We start from the raw sequence: 27,474 nt of genomic DNA, 5'->3' as shown, positions 1-27,474 counted from the left end.
ACTCATAGGAATATACCCTAGGAACACAAAAATACAATACAAAAACCCCTTCCTCACACCTATATTAATTGCAGCACTATTTACCATAGCAAGACTCTGGAAACAGCCAAGATACCCTTCAACAGATGAATGGCTAAAGAAACTGTGGTACATATACACAATGGAATATTATGCAGCTGTCAGGAGAGATGAAGTCATGAAATTTTCCTATACATGGATGTACATGGAATCTATTATGCTGAGTGAAATAAGTCAGAGAGAGAAAGACACAGAATGGTCTCACTCATCTATGGGTTTTAAGAAAAATGAAAGACATTATTGCAATAATAACTTTCAAACACGAAAGGAAAAGAGCTGGAAATTACAGCCTACCTCATGAAGCTCGCTACAAACTGGCATGAGTTTAGTTAGAGAAATAAGTACGTTTTAAACTATCCTAATAAATAGAATGCATGAGGAAAATAGAAAGCCTGTCTAGAGTACAGGCAGGGGTTGGGTGGGGAGGAGGGAGATTTGGGACATTGGTGATGGGAATGTTGCACTGTGATGGGTGGTGTTCTTTACATGACTGAAACCCAAACACAATCATGTATGTAATAAAGTTGTTTAAATAAAAAAATTAAAATACAAAAAAAAAAAGAAAAAACTAATCTGTACCCTTAGAATTTTCTGAATTATCTTTGACATGGTAGATTTCTGGGATAAAGAAAAAAACAAACAAACAAAAACAAGAAAACAAAAAAAAAGAAGTTACTGTTATGTATTTTTTTCTCTTTTTTTCCATAGCTGAAGTGTAGGTTTTTGGTTTAGTCTTCTTTTATTCTTTTTGTAATTTTGTTGTTACTCCCTCATTGTTTTTTGTGTTTGTTTTGTTTTGCTACCTTTTTCTTATTTTTACCCTTCCTTCTAAATGGATATTTATAACACTTAGACGGACTCCTCCTAGTTTTTCTCTTTTTTGTTTGCCTCCCCTGCCCTACCCCCCCCGTCCCCGATGGTACCAAGACCAGACAGTCAAATGTTCATTTGGTGGAAATAAAAACTTATCAGACATGAATACCAAATCCAAAGTCAATGACAACAGAATCGATACTCAATGTACAACAAGCTGTAAAGGAGGGAGATGTGGGATGCATGCTGGAAACGGGGGTGGAGGGAGGACAACACTAGTTTTGGTAATGCCCCTCACTATGTGCCTCATATATTACTGTGAAAGAATTATAATTCACTTCGACCACAATAAAAATATGCTCAGACCAGAATATTAGGTAAAGAAGAAATGAAAAATCTATGTTAAAAATAGATCACTAGGTAAAAAAGAAATTAGGCGAGTATGGACCTTCCTGAGATGAAAGTACACCAGAATTAAATTACTAAAGAGAATCTGCAAAATAGTCTTTAAAAGATGTTTGCTTCTATAAATAGGACACTGTATAATATTTTGTAAATCCTGTTGTTTTGTAAGACTTTAAAAATTATTAGGATAAATACTTCAATATTCAACATACTCTCTTTTTTAAGCTTTTCACTTTTCTTTAGATTTTATTTTGGTGGTGTAAATTTGGTATTGGGCTATGCCTTCCCAGTAACACTTCTTTAAATATTTTTTTATGAAAGAAGGCAAAGAACCATGATTGAACGTAGTCAAACTATGCATGAAATGACCAGAAATGAAGAATGGAATATGTAAATCTCAGCTATGTAAAAATTCTTTTTAATACTGCTTTTCTGACTGAAATTGTTGTTTATATGGTCTTTGAATGTCACTGTTTAGCTAATTAGGACATTGCTCTAATCAGTTCCTCTTGTCATATCAACGATACTTTTTATTGCATATTCTGATATGTTACAATATAGAGAAAAATATTGGCAGAAATCTATATTTTATATGTAGGTTTATGTATTGTTGGGGATATTTGTATTGTGCTGTTTTGAATATAATAAAGAATTAATTCTCTGTTAAAAATAATTTTATCCTAAAATGCTCCATGCACAATCTAACTCCGAAAGCTTCATTTAGCAAAGTTCACTCCTGTCATTGATGAAGTGTGGCTTCATAGATAATTTCTTTTGCTTTTTTTGTTTCTATATCATTAATTTTTGCCCTGCCTTTCTAAAATTATGTATTTAAACACCATGTTTAAAAGGTTCCTATAAATACAGTTGAGTTTTTTCACAGTTACAAACGTGTTCATGATTGGGTTTTAGTTAGACAATGTACAACACCCTTTACCAATGCACATTTCCCACCACCAATATACCTAGTTTCCTTCCCATCCTCCTCCCTGACTTCTACCTTGCCTGCCTTTTTGACATTTTTCTTCTCTCTCTCTCTCTCTCTGTATATATATATACATATATAGAGATATACAATCTATCTATATCTATATAGATATCTATTTGTTTCTTCTTTTCCATTTTAGACACTATAGTATGCGATATTCTTACTGAAGGGGTATCATGACATTATTTTTTCTAAAAGCTGTGTAGTATTCCATTGTGTTCTTTATCCATTCAATAGTGGTTGGGTACTTGAGTTTTTCCAGATTTTACCTTTGTCAATACTGTTTCAATGAACATAAGAATGCAGATGTCTTTTCTGCATTGTGTTTTTGGGTTGTTGGGGTATATTTCCAGTTGTAGAACTGCTGGATTGTATGAAATCTTTATTTCTAGCTTTTTCTTTTTCTTTTAGAATTGATCATATCATACTCCCAAAAGACTCAATCAGTTTACACATTCACCAGTAGTGAATCAGGGTTCTTTCCCCTTGCATTTATACCAACACTATTTTTTTTCACGATGAATGCCAGGCTCTTGTTTGAGGTGGTATCACATTGTGTTTTGATTTGCATTTTTAGAGATTAGTGATATAGAGCATTTTTATGTGCCTTTTGACCATTTGGATGTCTTCCTTGATGATTATTCTGTTCATCTCCTTTCCCCATTTTTTGATAGCATTGGAGGCTTTTTCCCTATAGAGTTCCACATGTGATTTATGTATCTTGTATATTAACCCTTTATGATGAGGTTTCCCAGATAAATCTTGAGTAAATAATTTTTTGCAGTCTTTGGGTTGTCTTTGTATTTTGATCTTGGCTTCTTTTGAAGTACAGAAGCCTCTTAATTTAATGTAGTTCCATTTATTTATTTTGGCATGCATAGTCAGTGGCATTTCATCTTTTAAAACTGCCTCTAGTTTTAATGTCATAGAGTATCAATGGTGAACCTAAGGCAAGCAAAGGCCTTGCAGCTGGCACACTAGAAGGCCCACAATTAAGATATGCCGCTTGGCGGGAGACGAGTGTGCTGGTGTCCTTTGCAGCTCACCTGGCAACAGGGCTGGACTCGCCATTGGGAGGACCAGGCATTGTCCTGTTGGGCTGCAGCCCATCCTCCTGTGCTGGCTGCAGTCCTGTGAGTGGATGTGTAGCCTGCCTGTCTTCCCCTTAGTAGTCTATAAGTCAGGCAGTGTGTGAGGGGGAAGTGGGGGAAGGAAGAGAAGCTTCACACTGAATCTGTCACAGGAACTCAGTGAGGCTGACTCCACATGTGATATCTGTAATCAGGAACAGTTCCTAGTGCTCCCATGCTAGAGAAGTGAGGATATGGGGGATGTTAATGTGTCTAATAATGTGCTCCTCTGTAAAGACCTCTGTATCTTCCATAAGGGACATGCTAAATTCGAGGAAATAAAAAAGCTGCTTATGATAATTGCATAGAGAAGTTCAATAAGCTGAGAGGAGGGTTGGGCTCTCTGTGAACAACCAACACACTAATCCTCTGTGCTGTACCTTATGGAAAACTCAATATAGCAAAAATCAGTAAAGTGTATATGTGGCCCTTCACAGTGCTTTTGTAAACATCAAAATAAAATAACAAAGGCTCCAATAATGAAAAATAAAAGTCCTTTCCCATACATTCAGATTGAAAAGGGAAGTCAGAAGTCGTCACTACCTCACTGCCCGCCCCACCAATACCCCAAATTGCCTTGGCGGATGTCCCGCCCCTAAGGAAATCACCACTACTCCCTCCCCTTACCTTGGCAGATGTCCTGCCCCTAAGGAAGTCGTCACTACCCCTCCCCTTACCTTGGCGGATGTCCCGCCTCTAAAGAAGTTGTCACTACCCCTTCCCCCCTATAGTATATAAGGAGGGATGTAGAAAGTCATGAGGTCTTTTGCCTTTGTCCTGTTATGGGCACATGGCAGTTGACCCTGACCGGCCAGAATAAAGACCCACTTGAGCTTTTGCCTGAGTAATCGTCTCTTCATTTCTCCGTGTCGGAGTGTTATCTGGACTGCCGGACCTTTCATTGGCGAGCCAGCCAGGAGTCCTTGATATGCCCGGAGCAGAGTGGTGAATAGACGAACTTGGTGGGTTTTGAGTAGTATATCTTGTGATGTCGGTTGTAATTTGATGTGTGTAGGAACTAGCAGTATATCTTGTAATGTTGGTTGTAATTTGATGTGTGTAGAAACTAGCAGTATATCTTGTGTTGTCAGCTGTGATTTGACGTGTGTTGGAAATAGAAATAGGGAAATAGTTGTGGGATCGAGGGCTTGAGAGTCTCCACTCGACGTGGATTCTGGGTGGAATTAAGAGTCCCCACTCGACGTGGATTCTAATGGTAGTGAACTGACGGGTTCAAAAACTATAGCTCACAACCCTGGAGGTGCCCAGGAGTTCGGTTTTTGCTGCAGTGGGAAGACGTTCCCAGGCTGCCATGGTGGACCCTATTTCTATTAATTGGAAATATTCATTTGTGAGGTTTTGTTTTTCCTTTTGTGTAAGTGTGTAGGTTGTGTAGGTGGGTGTGGGCTTTATTTCCTTGAACTCTTCCACTTCCTTCACTTCCTTTACCCCTCATCTACTTCTTTGATTTTCTACTCCCATCATGGGTCAGCAGCAAACTACCCCTTTGTCTCTTACTCTGGACCACTGGTCAGAAGTGAGGACTTGTGCTCGAAATCGTTCCCTAGTCATCAAAAAGGGCAAGTGGCAGACCTGTTGTGCTGCTGAGTGGCCTACCTTTTAGGTTGAATGGCCGCAGGGAGGATCTTTTCATGTTTTCCTAGTTCGCAGGGTGAAGGACATCGTGTACCGACCAGTGCCGCATAGACATCCTGCTCAAGATCCCTACATTCTCATATGAGAAGACCTTTGTACCAGCCCCCCTAACTGGGTGCGGCCATTCCTTCCCCCTCCTAAACCTTCTTTACAGCCGCCCTCGGAGCCTACAATCCTACCCATGAAGGCAGAGGGGTGTCAAAATCAAAGCCTAAGGAAGAATGAGTTGTACCCCACATTTACCCTGACACCATGGACCTGCTTCTCTTTGACCTCCCCTCCTTACCGCTCGTCTGCTCGTGCCCCCTCTGCTCCAGCAGACGAGATGGCAGCAGAACCCTGTTCTAGAGCAGAATTTTCCTCCTACTCTTTGCCTTCCCCCACACCACAGGGAGAGCGGGAAGGAGTAACTCCCTTGCCTCCATCACCCTCTGAGTTCGTGCCGGATGAGAACCGAACAGGGCCCACAGCAAACAAAGAGATCTGGCATTTGGAGCTTTGCCAATCATGCCTCTGAGGCCAGTAGAGTCTATAGTGGACGATGGGGCGGGGGGAGATGCCTACCCTCCAGTATTGGCCCTTCCCCTCTTCTGACCTCTATAATTGGAAGCTTAACCATCCCTCTTTTTCTGAAGACCCCACTAGGTTAATTAATCTTTTAGACTCTCTGATGAACACCCACCAGCCTACCTGAGATAACTGCCAGCAGCTGCTTCATACCCTGTTCACTACTGAAGAACAGGACCACATATTGGCAGCCCAGAAGAATGTAATAGGATTACATGGCTTGGTGAAAACCAGACCTGATGTTATTGATGATGTTTTCCCCTTGTGGAGACTGAATTGGGACCCCAACACGTATGATGGTAGGGGGGAGCCTGTCCACCTATCACCAGACTCTCATGAGAGGTCTCCAGGAAGTGGCTAGGAAGCCCACCAACTTGGCCAAGGTAAAAGAGGTAATACAGTGACCCAATGAGCCTCCCGCGATTTTCCTAGAAAGGCTGATGGAAGCCTATAGGAGGTATACCCTTTTTAATCCAACCTCCGAAACTCATCAAGCTTCAGCCATTATGGCTTTTGTAGGGCAGTCAGCAGCAGATATTAGAAAGAAACTTCATAGGCTGGAGGATATCCAGGGAAAGACATTACAGGACCTAGTAAAGGAGGCTGAGAAAGTGTTCAGTAAGAGAGAAACAAAGGAGGAAATAGAGGAGCGACTAGAAAAGGAGAGGAGAGAGTGGGAGGAGAAGAGGGACAGAGAAAGAAAGGAAGCAGAGAAAAAATAGAGGGAAGAGAGAGAGAGGAGGAAAGAGCAAAAGGACCGAAGAAAGAATAAGGAACTGGCAAGGGTCTTGGCAGTAGCAGTAAACAGATCTAGAGCAGGTCAGAAAGGTAGGGACCTGGGCCCATGAAGACGCCGACCCCTGGACAAGGACCAATGTGCTCGCTGCCACCAGAGGGGACACTGGCTCGAGAATGCACCCAACCTCCACGATCCCCCGACCTTCAAGGACCCTGGCCCTTGAATTTGAATAGGGGCGTCGGGGCTCCAACCCCCTCCGGGAGCTCAGGGCTAAATTTAAGGTGGAGGGGACTCCCATAGACTTTGAACTTGACACAGGGACAGTATACTCGGTCCTAAAAAAGCCTTTGGGACCTCTCTCTAGTAAGCAATCCTTATTACAAGGACCTAATGGAAGTAGCTACCGTTCTTGGACTACTTCTCAGACTATGGACTTGGGGAAAGGAGAAATCAAGCATTCTTTCCTGGTCATACTGAACTGCCCCTCACCTCTAATGAGACGAGACTTGCTAACCAAACTCAGAGCCCAGATAACTTTTGAAGAAACTGGTCCAGAGATTGCTTTTCTAAATCCAAATGTCCAACCACTTACCACCTCTGTCCTGACCATTAGGGCTGAAGATGAATATAGACTATTCACAAATGATCCCTTGCCACATGGAAACCAAGACACCGATTTTTGGTTGAGACTAGTTCCGGAAGCTTGGGCCGAAACTGCTGGACTGGGGTTGTCTACCTTGCAGGCTCCAGTAGTGGTAGAGTTGAAAGCTACTGTTGTCCCTGTGCGAGTCAGACAGTACCCCATGAGTCAGGAAGTGAAGAATAAGGAAGAAGGCATAACTCCTCATATTCGGAAACTTCTCCAACAGGGGGTTCTAGTACAGTGTCAGTCAGCCTGGAATACTCCACTACTCCCAGTTAAAAAGCCTGGAACCAGGGACTATTGGCCAGTACAAGACCTAAGGGCGGTTAACAACCAAGTAGAAGTCATCCATCCCACTAACCCATACAATCTCCTCAGCACCTTAAGCCCTGAAAGAGTATGGTACACTGTACTGGACTTAAAGGATGCTTTCTTCTGCCTGTCTCTACATCTGGCCAGTCAACCCTTATTTGCTTTTGAGTGGAGTATTCGGGAAGCAGGAATTTCGGGTCAACTAACCTGGACTAAATTGCCCCCAGGTATTTAAGAAATCCCCTACCATCTTTGATGAGGCCTTGCACCAAGACTTAAGTCTCTTCCGCGGCCAGCACCCCCAGGTTACCTTGCTACAGTATGTGGACGATCTTTTAACCTGCTAAAGGAACTTGCTCAACTAGGGTAGAGCATCAGTCAAGAAGGCACAGCTGTGCCAGAGAGAGGTAACATTTCTGGGATACATGCTACGAGAGGGAAAATGATGGTTGACGGAAGCCTGGAAGAAGGTCATGGCACAAATCCCAGTGCCTACCACCCGCCAGCAGTTACGTGAGTTTCTGGGGACAGCAGATTTCTGCCGCCTCTGGATTCCTGGTTTTGCCAATCTGGCAGCCCCACTATACCCCCTCACGAAGGGGGATGCCAAGTTTGAGTGGACCCATGAATGCGAGAAGGTGTTTGACTCTATCAAAACAGCTCTGCTCACAGCCCCAGCCCTGGCCCTCCCTGATGCTAGCAAGCCCTTTGCCATATATCTAGAAGAGAAAGGGGGTATGGCAAGGGGAGTTCTGATGCAGATGCTAGGTCCGTGGAAAAGGCCGGTTGCCTACCTATCAAAGAAACTAGACTCAGTGGCCAGCAGGTGGCCTAAATGTTTGAGGGCAATAGCTGCAGCTGCACTGCTGGTAAAGGATGCAGATAAAATTTCTTTGGGACAGAAGTTAACTATAATAGCCCCTCATTCTCTGGAAAGTATAATTCGGCAGCCCCCTGACCGTTGGCTCTCAAATACCTGTAACACCCACTATCAAAGTATCCTTCTAGACAAAGGCAGAATAACCATTGGTCTACCTGTGACCCTAAATCCGGCCACCCTGCTCCCTGGAGAGTCAGAGACACCAGATTTGCATAACTGCCAGGATTTGCTGGCTGAAGAGAGTGGGCTGCGGAGGGACCTACAGGACCAACCATTAAGAAACTCTGACGTCATATGGTACACAGACGTAAGTAGCTTCCTCCAGGATGGGGACAGTCAAGCCGGAGCTGCCGTGGTGAGTGACCATGACGTTATCTGGTCCCAGCGCCTAAAAGAGGGAACCTTTGCTCAGCGAGCTGAGTTGATAGCCCTTACCAGAGCACTGGAAATGGCAGCGGGAAAAAGAGCAACCATCTACACGGATAGTAGGTACGCTTTCGGAACTGCCCATGTCCATGGCGCTATCTACCAAAGGAGAGGACTCCTGACCTCTGTGGAAAAAGAAATTAAAAACAAAGAAGAGATACTGCATCTTTTATTGGCTCTACTCCTACCCAAAGAACTGGCCATAGTTCACTGTCCAGGTCATCAAACGGGAAAAGGGACCGTCGCATCCGGGAACCGAAGAGCTGATGGAGCGGTGAAGGCAGCAGCATCCCGCAAGAAGGAGACCTTTGTGCTTACTGTTACTGAACCCGACAACCTCCCTCCAGTGTCAACTATAGATTTCCTTCCTTCTGGCCAAGTACAAGAAGTCAATCAGTATCTGCAAACTCTTCACTAACTCACTCATCTAGGGGCCAGAAAAATGATGGAGCTAATTAGAGAATGGCCCTGGGCACCCAAACCGGAGAGGCTAAAGGAAATGGCTGAAAAAATTGTAAAATCTTGCCGACCCTGTCAGCTGGTAAATGCCTATCCTACCAAAATGGGGACCAGAAAGAGTCTGAGAGGGGAGAGACCAGGCCAACATTGGGAGATTGATTTCACTGAGATCAAGCCTGCCAAATATGGACTAAAGTATTTGCTAGTCTTTGTAGATACTTTTTCAGGATGGGTGGAAGCTTACCCATGCAAGGAGGAAACAGCCCAGGTGGTGGCTAAAAAGATATTAGATGACATCTTCCGCAGGTTTGAACTTCCTCAGGTAATTGGGTCAGACAATTGACCTGCTTTTGTGGCACAGGTAAGTCAGAGATTAGACCCTGGGGATCAATTGGAAACTGCATTGTGCATATTACCCCCAGAGTTCAGGGCAGGTAGAAAGGATGAATAGAACAATTAAGGAGACTCTAACCAAATTATCTCTAAAGACTGGTGTTGGGGACTGGACCACCCTCCTACCTTCTGCCCTTTTCAGGGCCAGAAATACCCCCTTGCCTTCTTTGTGTGAATTAACCCCCTTTGAAGTGTTGTATGGTGCCCTTCCCCCGATCTGAATGCTTTCTGAGCCTTATGATGTTTTCTCTCCCCCTTCCACTCCCCTAGCAGCTCGGCTGGCCACCATCGCTGCCCTACAAAGCCAACTCTCAGACACGCATATGAACCTGGAGAACTGACAGTGCCTCACCCCTTCAAGCTGGGAGACCAGGTTCTGGTAAGATGTCACCACTCGCAGACATTAGAGCCTAGGTGGAAAGGACCTTATGTCGTCCTTCTGATCACCCCGACTACTGTTAAGGTGGATGGCATTGCTTCCTGTGTTCACGCCTCTCATCTAAAACCTGCCCCTGCTGATCTCAACCATGAGTGGAAAGTGGAGCATACTGAGAATCCCCTCAAGATTCAGGTCCGGCAGACACACTCCAGCCCTGATGTACTCACTGACTCTGACAATGCTCCTCCTGGCACTTGCTGAGGGAGGACTCGACCAGGCCGTACACCCGGATGAACTGGTAAAAAGACTATATGGAAACCCCTGTGACTGCAGGGGGAGCTATCAACTCAACAGTAGGCTTCTGTACACTCGATCAGTAGATTGTGGAACTAGAGCTGCTTACCTCCAGTCCCCTACTTCTTCCCATGTGTGTGTGGGGGGAAGTCCCTGCCTCCCTCTTCGGGGGGGGGGGGCAATGCCCTGCTGGATGTGTGGAGCTTGATCAAGTTCACTCTCGGTGCTATAGGGATTATTGAGAGTGTACCAAAAATAACAAGGCATATCTGGTGGCCAAGCTCACTGAAACTTACAGGGGGAGCATGGGAGGGGAGTGGACAGTTAATAGCCATAAGTTCCCCTATGCAGCTGCAAGTTGCATGGCCGAAGTGGTAGACTTGGTCTGTTGGCCCCTAAAGGCACCTGTTCACATCTTGGTTGGGGGGGGGGGGCAACAGACCAGGAAAGAGAGAAGGTCATAGATGGGGCTACAAAGGAGGTGGAGGCCCTAATGCCTAAGTGACCCCAGCATCCCTCCCTCTGACCCCGGATGCCTGTTGAGAAGTTAGATCCAAATACTCAGAGCATCCTAGAGAAAACTCACAAACTTCTTAATTTTTCTAACCCTTCTTTAGCTGCTGATTATTGGCTTTGTATGAAGACGGGGGAAAATTGGCCTCTGGCTGTCCCTGTCTGACTAGGTAATCTAACCTTTGCTTCTTTTAGTTGTACTTATGTAAAACCCTTTAAGGTAGTTCCGCTTAGCTTTGAATTTTCTGTTTGCTATTCGCTTAATGGCACTGAATCTGTAGATCTAGGTCAGATGGGAGCCGCTCAGTGTTCAGAAGTCCTACCAGCCCCCCCCCCAGCCCAGGGTGCTTACCTCCAGGACGGATATGGATATGTGGGGGAAATTTGGCTTACTCTCTTCTACCCCAAAATTGGACTGCAATTTGTGCCCCAGCATTAATACTTCCCGACATTGACATCATTCCGGGGACAGAGCTCATCCCTGTGCCCAGCATAGATCTCTTAGGTGGCACTCATCTGTCTCAATGAGCTGTAGAGCTCCTGCCCCTACTGGTGGGGCTTGGGGTAGTAGGTGGATTAGCGACTGGGGGAGCAGGACTAGCAATATCAATAGACAGGTATAACAAACTCTCACAAAAGTTAATTTCAGATGTGGAGATGATATATAAATCTATTAGTGATCTGCAGGACCAGCTCAACTCTGTGGCTAAAGTGGTATTACAAAACAGGTAAAGGTTAGATTTAATCCTGGCAGAAAAGGGAGGGCTTTGCATGGCCTTGCAATAAAAATGTTGTTTTTATACCAACAAATAGGGAATAGTGCGGGACAGAATCAGACACCATCAAGAGGAACTGGCCAAAAGAAGAAAGGAGCTATTGGACAGTCCCTTATGGTCTTTATGGGGAGGGATTCTCCTACTGGGCCCCTTTTGGGCCTCTTACTCCTGGTAGCCATTGGGCCATGCATAGTCAGCCACCTCACCACATTCATTCGAGCTCAGGTTGGGGAAGTCAAGCTCATGGTATTATGCCAACAATACCAAGAATTAGCTCACGCAGGAAATTCTGACCAGGAGTATCAAGAAATGGAGGCCCCTGATCACACTGGCTTCTAGGATTAGAAGCCCCACTACAAGAAGTGAGGATTGAAAAGGGAAGTCGGAAGTCGTCACCACCTCACTGCCCACCTCCACCAATACCCCGAATTGCCTTGGCGGATGTCCCGCCCCTAAGGAAGTTGTCACTACCCCCTCCCCTTACCTTGGCAAATGTCCCGCCCCTAAGATGTCGTCACTACCCCCTCCCCTTACCTTGGTGGATGTCCCGCCCTTAAGGAAGTTATCCCTACCTCGCCCCCACCAATACCTCCTATTACCTTGGCAAATGTCCCACCTATAAGGAAGTCATCACTACCCTTTCCCCCCTATAGTATATAAGGAGGAATGTAGAAAGCCATGAGGTCTTTTGCCTTTGTCCTGTTACAAGCACATGGCAGTTGACCCTGACCGGCCAGAATAAAGACCCACTTGAGCTTTTGCCTGAGTAATCGACTCTTCATTTCTCCACATCGAAGTGTAATCTGGACTGCCGGACCTTTCAAGGTCACCTCTTAATTAGTTGTTATTGTGATGAATCCAACGCTGTATAGTCATTAATGCAATTAATCCAGTTTGCAGGTCATTTTATTTGGGGGAATCGCAGTCACTTCTTTAATACATTAAGACTACAAATAAAACATCTCTTCTTAGTCCTCTGCTGTCACATAAACCTCCAACTCACTAAGGTTGGACATTGCTGAGCTGCCTCTTGTTATCTGGATTTTTCATTGTAAAAAGCACGGACCCTGTGTTTTGGTTTTATTGATAAGTGTTTGTCATTTTTGTTTCAAAGGTGAGAGTCTGTCATTGCTTTTAAAGAACATTAAAGTTTAAACATATCACACGATTATCTTTCCTGTGCATCTCCTTTAAATCATGTTTTCTGGAGGATCTTTGAGTATTCAACATTCCTTTGGGAGTTTTGTGTGACAGCAGAGGATTAAGAAGAGATGTTTTAGTCGTAGTCTTCATGGATCTTCACCCACCACCCCATGTCCCACCTTCTCTCTCTCTCCCCTCTCCATGTCACATCTTCTTGTGTGTTGGCTGTTGCTTACTTATCTGGCTGTGCCTCTCAAATGTGCTTCTGCATTTTAGCCGTGCCCCTGGACTTCTATGGGTGAGGCCTGTGTGAGGTCATGTGATTGGGCTGCTCAACCTAAAATGCCCGGGCCTATTTTTTTTGTCCCAGTCTGGCCCTGCCTCTCAATGTATTCCTCATGGCTGCCTGAACCACTGAGGGGCTGTGAGAAGCAAAGTCTCACTCCCCGCCTCAGCCTCTGAACCCGCCAAGGTACTCTCCTATAGCACCAAACAAGTGTTCTTTTGTAACGCCCTCCCACCCTGGAGGGAGACTTGAGGAGAACAGGAGACATAATCTGCATTCTACATCATTTATTATTAGGTAAACTTCTACTTTGCCCTACCTGTGCTGCCTAAGTTTAATTGGACCAATAATACTAATGTTAATTATAAACTTACCTGGGATCCTTTTAAAAAACCTATTAAATTATCTGACTATATGTCTAGGTGTCCAGGTTAGGGTTGCACAAGTCCGGTTTTCACCCAAAAAGTATATTTTTGACCAAAACGGATATCTACGATTAGTAAAATTCTCCAATCATATATTTTTTTAAATGGGGACGGGTTTGTATACAGCATTTCATTAGATTTTTTTTAATTAAACAAATCGTATTTTTTTTGTAGACTTGAAGTCTTGAAAAAAAGAAAATGAGTACAACAAAAGAAAGGCAAAAACAGATAGTGGAAGACCATTTCAAGAGGCCTGGACAGAGACATATGGATTGATTAAATGCAGTGGGAAAGCATTGTGTATAATGTGTAATGAAAGTGTTGTGTCTCACACATCAAGTATCAAATGTCACTTTGAGACCAACCATAACAATGTTGCTGAACTTGGTTTAGCTCAAAGAAAAGAGTTTCTTGTAGGAAAATTAAAGAAATATCACTCCCAGTCTCTTAATTTTAGCAACTATCTTTCAAAAACTAATCATCTTACAGTTGCCAGCTTTCAAATTTCACTGTGCATGGTAAAATATGGTAAGCCCCTCTCTGATGGAGATTTTATCCAAAAGGCAATTTTGGCTGGGAGTAATTCACTCTTCCATGATTTCCAAGACAAGGATAAAATTGTGCAGCTCATCTCTGAGATGCCACCAAGCAGAAATAGTGCAAAAGATAGGGTTCTGCAAATGGCTGCTGATGTTAGTCAATAGCTTACTTGCAACTTACAAAAAGCACCCTTCTACTCCATGTGCTTGGATGAAAGTACAGATATTACTAACCATGCAAGACTAGTGCTCATTTTGCACTATGCTACTGGTAATATCATGAGAAAAGAGCTGGTAAAACTGTTGTCTTTGCCTGGAAGAACACAAGGGATAGATATCCATAATGCTGTGATAGAGGCTTTTTTATCACTAGACATAAGTTCAGAAAAAGTCGTTCAGTTACTAGCGATGGAGCACCTAGCATGGTGGGGACAACATCAGGATTCATTCATTTCTTTGCTTGGAAGCAAAGCATCCACTGATTCAATTTTACTGCATAATACATCAAGAGGCGCTCTTTGTCAAAGAAAGCAGCAAAAAACTTGACGATGTCCTCAAAGATGTAACAAAAATGGTGAACTTCATCATGGCACATGGTCTTAATTTTCGACAATTTCAAGCCCTTCTTGATAGTTTCAGGCACAATACACTTTACTGACTTACAATAATGTCTGGTGGCTGAGCAGTGGACGAGTGTTAGAGAAATCTGTGGCCTGCTTGGAAGAAGTTAGGCTATTTATGAACGAAAAGGGGGAAAGACTATCCTCAACTCACCAACATGGCCTAGCTTACCAACCTCATGTTCTTCACAGATTTTACCAACCACTTTAATGTACTAAACAAAAAATTACAAGGCATGGGAAAAAACAGCAGAAAGCTTGTTTAGTGACATCAAAGCTTTTGAGAGAAAATTGCATGTTTTTGAAAAAGACTTTTAAGAGTGGAGAGCTAAAATATTTTCTCAACCTAAAAATACATTCGGATAATTCTACATTTGTGGACAATCATAAAAAACACCAGGAAATCCACAAAGCATATTCCACCATTGTGGCCAAAGCAAAGGAGAATTTTATAAAAGATTTTCTCAGTTCCATAAGATGAGACAACCCTTTTATTTATAACTTCTCCAGAAAAGACCACAGTTGAAGATCTTGATTTTTCCTGCTTACAGTGGTTGGATAGTCAAAAGTGGTTGGATATTCAAAATTTGGAAATGGAGCTACTGGAATTTTAAGAAAGCTCTATCTGGAAAAGTAAATTCAATGACCAGCATGCTGCTCTTGATCATATTGAGTGTGAAAGGGTGACAAATAAAATCACTGTTAGCAGTTTTGAAAATGAAATCCTAAAAATGTGGAATTCTCTGCCAGACAATTTTAAGTCCATGGAAGAAGCACTTGGGATTTCTCTTCTTACTTTGTTTGGGTCATCCTATGCTTGTGAACAGCTGTTTTTGGCTTTGAATCATATAAAATCTGATGCTAGAAACAGATTAATGGATGACATGAGTGTTGCATGCGTTGCTCTGAAATTAACGCACTATGAGCCAAGGATTGACAAGTTATCAGCATGCATGCAACAAAAAAAGTCACATTAATTTTTTTCAGAGCATACCCAATGCATATGTTTACATGAAGCAGTGTTTTCAGTTTGCAGTTGAGACACTAAGTTATTTAAATAGTATTTAAAGATGTTATTTAAAAAAGGGACTTTACATGGCCCTGTTGTATTCCAATCTGGAATTTTCGATAAAAACGGTTGGTTTAATTGAAAGCTCTTTTGTTTTCTTTGCATCATATTGTTAGAAATGTAATGATTTAATTATTTTTAAATTTTATTGCAAATTTTACAAAGAAACATGTAGAGACTCTTTGGGAATACACACCGAGTCTTGACACAGTTAACAGTTTTAAGAAGTTTATCTTTTTTTTTACTCAGGATATATTTGAAATGTTATGTGAATAATACATTTAAAATATATTGTGTAAATGAATAAAATTCTTCCTAAATTGATTAAATTGAATCAAATCATTAAAGCATTATAAATTGCCAATAAATTGAAATGAAAACCAAAGAATCAAATTGATTCTCTGACAATACAAAGATTTCAACCTTTAAAAATGATGTTACATAGTTCAGGTAACTTTATAAAGAGTTTTTATATAATAAAATCTTGTTATTAAGGTTTAATTGATGTGCTGGCACTTTGAGGAAATTCTTTGGTTTTTGGTTTGGGCACTCAGGCTCAAAAAGGTTAGCCATCACTGTCATAAAGAAATCTGCTTATGTTTTCTACTATGTACCTTAGGGAATCAGATCTCATATCAAGGTCTTTATTCCACTTTTATTTGGCTTTTGTATAGGAGGTCAGAAAGAGGTCTAAGAATATTTTTTTAAAATACGGTCAATCAGTTTTCCCAACACCACTTGTTGAAGAAGCTTTCCTTGCTATCTAATGGTTTGGCAAAATCAGAAGCTTTACACCAACAGGACTTGGTCGTAGGACCTGTACAACAACTAGGATCTCTAACTACAGAAACCTGACATTGCTACCAGATACCGATGACTGATCTTCAAGCACGAATAATGGTCTCAGAGAGATAGCAGAGGAGCATAGAAGCTGAAGGCTGTGCCTTGGATCTGTAAGGATAAGATTTCATTTTGCCAAGCATGCAGCTTGGCCACACATTTGTCTGGTACAGTGTGAGAACTAACATTTTTACTTCCTGCCAAAAATTTAGTATAAGTATCCTCGCTAGCCCGCATAAAGGGACAGAGTTTCAACATCACTTCTGTATGTCTGATCTCTGATCTCATCACTGACTCTGTGACCCACCTTCCTCAGGGACCCCGAGAATTCCCTTAGTGTCCAGACCAAACAGACCATAATAGAGGGGTAGAATAGAATAATTTCATTCACTTGTGGGATTGAAGGAAAAGAATATAGTTTTTGATGATACCAAAGACAATAGATATAAAGACCAGGAAGACCAGTTCATGATGAAAAGCTTTCCACAAATAGCAGGAATGCAGTTAGGGCAGAGCAGACCACTATGACAATGATAATTGGAAATGATCACTCTGGACAAAAAAAACCCTGGATGCTGAAAGGAGATAAAGTGATTTGCATTATGTCCTTCACTAACAATATTACAAACCACAGTCTTTAAAGAGGGAGAATGAAGAGAGAGAGAGAGAGAGAGAGAGAGAGAGAGAGAGATAAAGAGAGAGAGAGGAACCCTGTCCCATAGGCAGGCAGTAGGGTGCGGGGAGGAAAATTGGGGACATTGGTGGTGGGAAATGTGCACTGGTAAATGGTATTGTACATAACATGAGTGAAACTCATTATGATTAACTTTGTATCTGTGAAAAAAACCTAGTAATTGTATTATGAACGGCCTTATAGCAATGGTGTTTAAATGAAATAATTATTAACGAAGAATACTAAAGTGTCACACAGTGAGAAATAAAAAGAGCCAATGTTTTCTTATTAAATACTGTTAAAACAATTGCTTATTTATAAAGAAATAATATTAAGTATGACTATCATTTCACGTTTAGATGAAAATCTTCTTCGCATCTTCCCTGAATTGCAATAACCATTAAAATTTTAATTATAATAAAAATTAAAACTTTTTCCTGAAAAAAATCTATGAAATATAAGCAGTAAAACTATAAAGCTTTATAAATAAATTGTAAATTTTGGGTTTCTATGCTGCAAACTTCCTTTTCATAGGGAGGAAGAAAGCTCAAATTTGTTTATCTCATTGCAATATGCTCTATTAGATTGTCTTATAACGAGCATTAACACCATAATGAATATGGAAATTTATACTATTCCATATTTTGCACTATTGTATTTATATATATTGTGAAAAAGGGACCTTTTTAATAGAGCCACCAGATCAAAATAACTAAAACATGTCTTACCTTGGAGATAAAGTAATTTCTGAATTTAATGTCACAGGTCACAGCATGAGGCAAATTGTTCAGAAGAAGGTCAATATATCTCAGAACTTCAGGCACCAAGGCATCCATGTAGGGCATACTGCTCCTGTCTTGCATGCAGGGCCTCCTGTGTCTGCCAATTGCACGCTCAATCTCTTCCTAGGCTTTGACTGAGAAGACACAATTTTCACTCATGGAAAAAAGAGGACTATGAGTATCATTGAAATGTGTGTCACATTTCAAGGACATGCAAGGCATTATATATGTCCCAATATCATTATAGGCATCAGCTACATTTCAGAATTTATTGATGCATATAACTCTCTTTCAAACATAAGATCTACCTCTGCACATCTACATATTAGCACAGGTGATATACAGAAATTATGTCTCAAAATATTAATATCTTAAGAAATGTTAGTCTGTATATAGTGAAAAGTAGGAGGGATTAATTTTATATCTAATACTTGTCAAAAACAACTAAATTTCAACAAATCTACATGTGGGTGTTGTAGTATATTTGTGTATTGCAGTGTTTTTCAACCTTTATGTGCAAAGGCACACTTTTTTTCATGAAAAAAAATCATGAGGAAATTCCTTTCATGCCTAAGACTGTCATTTTTTCCTTTAAATACTCCTAGCATAAAGATTAAAGATTCTCACCTAGATACCACTTTGTTCAGTCAAAAATATTTTCTCTGGGAAAGTGGGAGAAAAATTTTAATGTATTAATTCAGAAAATATCTTTGAGCACTTACATGATTTTTACAGTGGATTATCATTGAGATAATTTGTGTTCGTGTTTAATGAGAACTTAATTTTTCTATCTTTAGAGAAACAGAATATAATGAAACTTATTTCTCAGTTATGAGATGTGGACATCCATATCTGTAGGTAGGCATAAAGTGAATGTTTATTAGTAGATTCTGAAGCAAAGAAAATGACAAGCAGGCAGGCATTCTGGCAGAAAAGCACTTCCTTTTATCCTCACCCCATACAATGAAATTTTGAGTTGTAAATAAAACCCAAGATAAGAGTTGTCACATGCTTGCCAAAAAGTGTGTCCCCATACATTCTTGTGTGGTCATCATTTCTTCAATATTTTGCTGCATGCCGGGTTGTTTAGTGCCCACTCCCTGAAGTAGGATTTATTGAAGTCCATCTGGAGCTGTAGGACAGAAGCTGCCCACAGCACATTTACACACAATTATACTTATTATATTTCTCTAATATGCTTAGACCACAGTTTTTGGCTATTAGAATATTAATTTAACATTATTATATCTATACAAATCAGGCATGCTGTTAAAACAACTAGTATTATGTTAACTTTTGGACTCTTTATTAAAATAAATGATGAATCCACTCTGGAGTATGTCAATGCCAGGGCTGCAGTAGGACCTTCACTGGTAGAATTCTATTTACTTGTGCTGGTGTAGAAAACAGTTCTGTTTCCATAGATGGGATCCAAGGTTCAGGGGTGAATGGTCAATGTCCAATCTTCTAAAGCCCAAGCCAAGTCACTATGACAAGTATTTATGTGTTTCTATCTCTATTAGATAAAAATTTGTTTGCACACTAAGATTTTGCCCTTTCTGAGCTTATGCAAAAAAGGAAAAACTCCAAATGGTACTACTGGTGCATATGGGAGTAAAAATAACAAGCTAAACAATCCCAATAACCTGGTTCTAACATGAACTCAGAAAACTGGAGAAACTTAGCTACTAGAATTCCCTACTAAATAGATCCTCCCAAAATGAGGGAAATTGCTGCTACATAAGAAGATAGACAATAAGGGTTATACCTATTAAGTAAATACATCTAAAGAAATATTCAAAGGAGATATACATGTCCCCTTAAGTCTTTTGAGATAGTCTGGTGGATGTGGGGGATAAAATATGGAATACAGCTTCAGCCTGTGATTTGGTCTTGTGGAGTCTAAAAAATGGCTCCCAGCAGTCACATATCAGGAAATGTCCTCAAGCTAGGGGCTTTTCAGAAACCAAATCTGGTAGCGAGCAAGAGTCCACAGTGAAGGGAAGTTGGGGAAAAGGGGCCACTCAGAGCAAATTAGCAGCAGGGACAGTGGCAGCTTCTGGGTCTGAGAATCTATCTTTTCACTTTGGGAGCTGTTAGGCAGCTGGCTGGCGGGGGGGAGGGGGGGAGGGGGATGTTCCACTTCCTTAGGACTTAAGAACTGCAGGTAAAGAGGGATAAATGGAGAGAAATAAAAGTTGGGGGGCAGAGAGTGAAGGGCTATAAAATAATCTGTAAGGTGGTAAGCTAAGGGGGAATGAAGGGTTATACATAACATCGGTAAGGACAGTATACAATATAGACAGACATTATGTGTATTAAAGATGGAGATTAGACAAACATTGAGGTGGCCAACAATACACTCATGCTCACACATAGACAAACATTGAGGATCAATCTATGGGTTACAGTTGAAAAACTGGCCAAGCTGAAATGTGACAGACAGCTTAAAAAAATATAAAGCCAGAAAGTCAGATGTAAAGATTTTCCATTTTCTAGGCCAATCATGATAGGTGAGGGTAAACTTTACTGAAGAAAGGCTTCTTGGCTTAGATTGTGTGTATAGCATTCTTCAAACCAATTATAATTTTCAGGTCTAGAAATGTAAGTGATATGGTAATGAGCACTTTAAGAAAAGTTTACACCATAAAATATCTTTTAGTGGGTTTTGAGCATCCAGTATCATTTCCTAAAAGTAATCTAAAGTCATGAGCATTATGGTTATAATGGTAAACTACCTACAGTTGAAAACAGATTACAATGACATATTTAATGAATGTGTCTTATTTCTTAAAGTAGTGTTTTGAGTTCGAGGTATTTCATTTTCTGAGTCACATTTGTGAATGGGATTGTTTTTTAAATATCTCTTCTCTTTCATTATTTGTATAAATTAAAAGCCATAATTTATTGCATATTAATTTTGTAGCCAGCAACATTACTATCCAGATATATTACTAGAATTTATTGTATAGTCTTTATGATTTTCTAAATATAATATCATTTGATCTGCAAACATTGAGAGCTTACCTTCTTCCTTTCCTATCTGGATGCCCTGGATATCTTCTTTTTGCCTGAACTAAGACAAGTACTTCTAGTATTATATTGAATAGGAGTGGCAAGAGGAGGCAAACTTGTCTTGTGCCATATCTTACAGAGAAAGATTTAATGCTTCTCCATTGTATATATGTTAGCCTAATGTTAGTATAATGTTAGCCATGGGCTTGTTTTAAGTGTTCTTAACTATATTGATAATAGTTTCATCACTTTCCATCTTTTTGAGAGTTTTTACCATGAATGCATGCTGTACCTTGTCAAATGTTTTCTCTGCCTCTATTAACATGATCATATGATATTTTTCTTTTATTCACATGGTGTATTATATTAATTGACTTACATAAATGATCTTTGTATCTCTGGGATGAAACTTAATTGGACATGGTATATGATCTTCTGGGTTATCTGTTGTAATATAACTGATAATATTTTGTTGAGGATCTTTACTCTGTGTTCATCTGGGATATCAGTCTATAGTTGTTTTTTTTTATTTTAGGTGATGTTTCTGTTTTTGGTATCAAGGTGCACTTAGCTTCATAAAAAGTAGTCGGAGTCTACCTGTTTCTTCAATAACCTTGAAGGACTTAAAAAGGTTTAGCTGTAGGTCATCGTGAAAGGTTTGAAAGAATTCACCAGTGACTTCATCTGAACATTGAAAAGCCATTTGATTACTATTTCAATTTCAATTTCCTCCACATTGATGACTGTTCAGGTATTTGAGATAATCTTGGATCAACCTTGGAAGATTAAAAGAGATCAAGAATTTATCCATTTCATTCAGGTTCACTTGTTTTGGGTGATAAATATTCTTTAAGTAATCACTATTTCCTTTTAAGTGCAAACACATCTCATTTAATATATTCTTTTTTGTTTGTTTGTTTTTTATTTTATTTAAACACCTTGATTACATACATGATTGTGTTTGGGTTTCATCATATAAAGAACACCACCCATCACCAGTGCAACATTCCCATCACCAATGTCCCAAATCTCCCTCCTCCTCACCCGACCCCCGCCTGTACTCTAGACAGGCTTTTCATTTACCTCATACATTCTCATTATTAGGACAGTTCAAAATGTAGTTATTTCTCTAACTAAACTCATCACTTTTTGTGGTGAGCTTCCTGAGGTGAGCTGGAACTTCCAGATCTTTTCTCTTTTGTGTCTGAAAATTATTGTTGCAAGAATGTCTTTCATTTTTCTTAAAACCCATAGATGAGTGAGACCATTCTGCGTTTTTCTCTCTCTCTGACTTATTTCACTCAGCATAATAGATTCCGTGTACATACATGTATAGGAAAATTTCATGACTTCATCTTTCCTGACAGCTGCATAATATTCCATTGTGTATATGTACCACAGTTTCTTTAGCCATTCATCTGTTGAAGAGCATCTTGGTTGTTTCCAGAGTCTTGCTATGGTAAATAGTGCTGCAATGAATATAGGTGTAAGGAAGGGGTTTTTGTATTGTATTTTTGTGTTCCTAGGGTATATTCCTAAGAGTGGTATAGCTGGATCGTATGGGAGCTCGATTTCCAGATTTTGGAGGAATCTCCATATCGCTTTCCATAAAGGTTGAACTAGACGGTATTCCCACCAGCAGTGGATAAGAGTTCCTTTCTCTCCACAGCCCCGCCAACACTGTTTATTCTCATTCTTAGTGATGTGTGCCATTCTCTGTGGCGTGAGGTGATATCTCATTGTTGTTTTGATTTGCATCTCCCTGATGATTAGTGATGTGGAGCATTTTCTCATGTGTCTTTTGGCCATTTGTATTTCTTCTTTGTCAAAGTGTCTGTCCATTTCTTCTCCCCATTTTTTGATGGGATTAGATGTTTTTTTCTTGTAAAGTTCTGTCAGTGCCTTGTATATTTTGGAGATTAGCCCCTTATCTGATGGGTATTGGGTGAATAGTTTCTCCCACTCAGTGGGTGGCTCTTGTATCCTGGGCACTATTTCCTTTGAGGTGCAGAAGCTTCTCAGCTTAATATATTCCCATCTGTTAATCTCTGCTTTCACTTGCTTGGAGAGTGCAGTTTCCTCCTTGAAGATGCCTGTAGTCTCAATGTCCTGGAGTGTTTTGCCTATGTGTTGTTCTATATATCTTATGGTTTGGGGTGTGATATCGAGGTCTTTAATCCATTTGGATTTTACCTTCATACATGATGTTTGCTGGGGGTCTAAGTTCAATTTTTTGCAAGTGGCTAGCCAGTTGTGCCAACACCACTTGTTAGGATTTCCTGCTCCTTTATCAAAAATTAAGTGATTGTGGCCCGGAGAGATAGCACAGCGGTGTTTACCTTGCAAACAGCCGACCCAGGACCAAAGGTGGTTGGTTCGAATCCCGGTGTCCCATATGGTCCCCCGTGCCTGCCAGGAGCTATTTCTGAGCAGACAGCCAGGAGTCACCCCTGAGCAATGCCGGGTGTGACCCAAAAACCAAAAAAAAAAAATTAAGTGATTGTATGTATTTCTGAGTATTGTATTTCTGAGTATTCAAGCCTATTCCACTGATCTGAGGTCCTGTCCTTATTCCAATACCATGCTGTTTTGATAACTATTGCTTTGTTGTTTATCGTTACTTCCACATATCGGTCAATGGTGTTTCTTTTTTAAAGATGCCTTTATCTTCAATGTCATGGAATGTTCTGCTTATATTTTTCTGTTTCTAATCCATTTTGACTGTCCTTTGTGAATTATGCTAAAAGATGTCTGAGATCACTTTTTATTTTTGGTGTTTTTTTTTTTTTGGGGGGGGTCAGACTCGGCAGCACTCAGGGGCTACTCCTGGCTTTACACTCAGAAATCACACTCCTGGCAGGCTTGGGGAACCCTATGGGATTCCGGGATTCGAACCATGGTCCTTCAGCTTGCAAAACAAACGTCCTACCTCCTTGCTATCTCTCCGGCTCTGAGATGGCTTTTTTTTAAGCATGTAGTTGACCAGTTATCCTGATGCCACTAGTTGAGGAGGCTTTTCTTGATCAACTTTGAATTTCTTGTCCCTTTGATTTTTTATAGTATCTTTAGTGACATCCCCATTTCACATCTGATTCCATATTTTAAAGTTTCTCTCTTCTTTGTGAGTATTGATAATGGTTTATAGACTTTGTTTAATTTTTTAAAGAAACAACTCTTGCTTTTATTGATATTTTTGATAGTTTTTAGCTGTGCAGTTATTAACTTCTAAGATAAGTTTTATTATTTCATTCCACCTATCTATTTTTGGTTCCTTTTGGGGGTCATTTCCAATTTTGTTAACTGTGCCTTAAATATTAAGCTACAAATTTATTAGTTATTTATTAAGTTATGTGTCTAGGCCCTTTCAAACTTCCTGCTACATTTTGCAAAGCTGTACATTTCCTCTTAAAACTGCTTTTCTGATAATTTGTGTCTTCATTGTCATCTGTTTCCAGGAATTTCTTTGATTTCCTCTTTAATTTCATCTCTAACCCACTGCTTGTTCAGTGGTGAGCTGTTTAATTTCCAGGTGTTAAAGTATTTTATCTCTCTGTGTTTGAAATTTCCTTATATTTTTAGTGAATCCTGATCTAAGAAAATAGTTGATAAAATTTCTATCTTTTGATTTAATGGAGTTATGTTTTATGGCCCGGCATATGGTTTATCATGGAGAATGTCACCTGTGCATTGGAGAAGATTGTGTATCCATCAGTCTGTGGATGAATAGCCATATATATAAATATATATATTCATACACTAAGCCACTGTACTATTTTTATTTAACATCTTTTTGGGGGCCACACCCGGTGATGCTCAGGGTTACTCCCAATTATTTGCTCAGAAATTACTCCTGGCTTGGGGGACCATATGGGATGCCTGGGGATCGAAATGCGGTCTATCTGAGGTCAGCCACTTGCAAGGCAAATGCTCTACCACTGTGCCACTGCTCTGGTTCTTAAATTTTATTTTTTTGAAATCATATGTGATTTACAAAGTCCTTCATAGTTGGATTTTAGACATACAATGAATCAGAGCCAATACCACCACCAGTGTTCACTTCCCTTTACCAATGTGCATCCCCTACCACCAGCCTGCTCTCAAGTCTGCCAGTATGATCTGCCCATTTTAATATTAGATTGTTAAAATTTGGGTCTCTTGATTTTATTGTTGTTGCCTTTGGCTTGGATATTTAGTATGTCTGGTTTTAATACCACCAATGTACCAGAGATTGCTTGGTCCAGGCCCTCATCCTTTCATATTGTGTTTTTTTTCATCCACTCAGTTTCTTTTCTTAATCTTTCTATGCTCTGGAAACAAACATGTTTGAGACAACTCCCAGTTAGACCATTGCATTTTTCATGCAGTTATTAAATACCACATATCAGGGATATCATTCTGTATTTTTCCTTCTGGGTTATTCATAAAACATAATATCTTCCAGTTCCATCCATGTTGCTGTAAATTGAATGTAGATATGTAGAATTCCATTGTATATATACATTATATATATACATATATATATATATATATATCATCTCCATGATCCACTCCTCTGTGGTAGAGCATGTGGGATGATTCTAAATCATTGTTACTGTACTGAGTGCTGCGATAAATAGTAGTGAGCATACATTCTTTTGGATCAATGTGTTTCTGTCTGGGGATAAATACGTAAAAGAGGAGTTTCTGGATAATATGACAGCTCAATTTTGTGTTTACTGAGAAATATCCATACTGTTTTCCTTAGGAGTTGGAGCAGGCAGCATTCCCACCAGCAGTGGATGAAAGTTCCTTTGCACTCTCTACCATTTGTTACTTTAAAACTAGTATGTTCTTGTTAAGTTTTAGCCTGGTTGACATATCAAGAGGTATCAAGGCAGTGCTATAGTTTCCCACTACTATTGTGTTGCTATTGATAACTTTCTTCAAGTCTAATAGTACTTCTTTTAAGTATTTTGCTGCCCCTCTTTGGGTACATCTCTCTGTCTCATAACATTTTTAAACTTAATATATACGTTGTCTGTTATTAGTATGGCGAATTTTACCTTTTTAAGGGAGTTGTTTGCTTGAAGAACTATCCTACAACCTTTAACTTTGAGTCTGTTTGTTCTAAATATTCAAATGTGTTTCTTTCAGCCAGCAAAATTTTGAAATCAAATTCTCTCCAGTTTGTCACTCTGTGTCTCTTAACTGGTGAATTTAGACTATTGATGTTGAGAGAGTTTATTGTAATGGTGTTTTGTGCCATCATTTTTTTTGTAGAAGTTTGGTGTATTTTTTAGGCTTATCTGCATTAAAGTACACACTTCAGTTCTTCTTTTAAGATTGGCTCTGAGTCTGTTAAGTTTTTGAGCTGTTGTTTATCCATGAATATGTGTGTCCTTCCTTCAGAATTGAATGAATGTCTGGTTGGGTGAAGTATTCTTGGTGAGATATTCGTTTCATTGAGTTCTTTTATTATATTTCATCACTGCATTTGGGCTTGAGGGCTGCTTGTGAGAAAGATGATGTAAATCTTATTGATGCATATTTGCTTTTGCCTTTTTCAGTATTCTATCTCTATGGTTTCATCATTGTGATTAGGAAGTTCCTTGGAGTGCTTTTATTTGGGTCTCTTTTAGCTGGTTCTCTTGGGAATCCTGGATATGGGTGCATGCATTTGCCATTTTTGGGAAATTATCAGCAATGATTCTTTTATATCCTCTTTATTCTTACTTTTGGTCCATTTTAGCTTGATCTATGCTTTCTTTGAATTCTAAGATCCTCCATATTTCTTTTCTCAACTTATCTGAGACACTTCCAAATAAATAGGTGGTTGGAACTTTTCAGGTCATCATAATTGCCATCTTCATTTTCTATGCATGGTGTTGGCCTGCATTGTTCTTCCATTGTCACACCTGGGCAGGGTTAATCTCAAAACCAGTAGCCAAGGGATAGGTCAGCAGCTGCTTGGTAGGAATTCAATGGCTATGAACTTTACTTATGCATGGATGTATATGGAGAGTATTGTGCTTTGTGAAATGAGTCAGAGGGTACACATAGAATAATCTCATTTGTGAGATATAAAAAATAATAGACAATTTGGTAATTATATACAGAAACAATAGATAAGGGCTAGGAGGAACAGTCCATGGTAGGACGCTTGTCATGAAGTGTGGTGAGTGCAGTTAGAGTAGAGAACAATGATAGTTGTAAGTGATTTCTCCAGACAAGAACTAGGTGATAAAATGGACAGGTAGTATGCATGGTATCCCTTCATTAACAATGGTGTAAACCACATATAAAAAGTAAACAAAGAGAGAAAAAGAAAGAGAAAGAGAGAGGGAGAGAAACAGGCAAAACATCTGTCCCAGAAACCAGGGAGAGGGAATGGGAGAGAAACCGGGGACATGATGGTGAAAAAAGTGCACTGGTGAGGAATGTGTACGATTTATGACCGAAACTCAGCTATAAATTACTTTATAATCATGGAGCTTAAATAAAGTAATTAATAAAATATTACAGTGATAGTTGGAAGTGTCATTTGAACAATGACATGGTGTTGAAAATAAATAAAGTGATATTCAGGGTATCCCTTTATTAACAATAGTGTTAAAATAGTTTCTAAAAAATAAGTAAGAGAAGTAAAATGTCA

At 40.0% G+C, this 27,474-nt stretch overlaps 1 protein-coding gene across 1 annotated transcript in view; it reads right to left on the bottom strand.

Moving 5' to 3' along the window:
- LOC126033411 (cytochrome P450 2C19-like) overlaps positions 1-27,474 on the bottom strand; it is a 93,859-nt gene that overhangs the window by 38,295 nt on the left and 28,090 nt on the right. The window lies entirely within an intron of this gene.

The sequence above is a fragment of the Suncus etruscus genome, chromosome 17 (assembly GCF_024139225.1).
Source record: "Suncus etruscus isolate mSunEtr1 chromosome 17, mSunEtr1.pri.cur, whole genome shotgun sequence".
In the NCBI taxonomy this organism is placed as follows: domain Eukaryota; kingdom Metazoa; phylum Chordata; class Mammalia; order Eulipotyphla; family Soricidae; genus Suncus; species Suncus etruscus.
The sequence above is the reverse complement of the archived record's forward strand: the minus strand, read 5'-3'. Positions and strand labels throughout refer to the sequence as shown.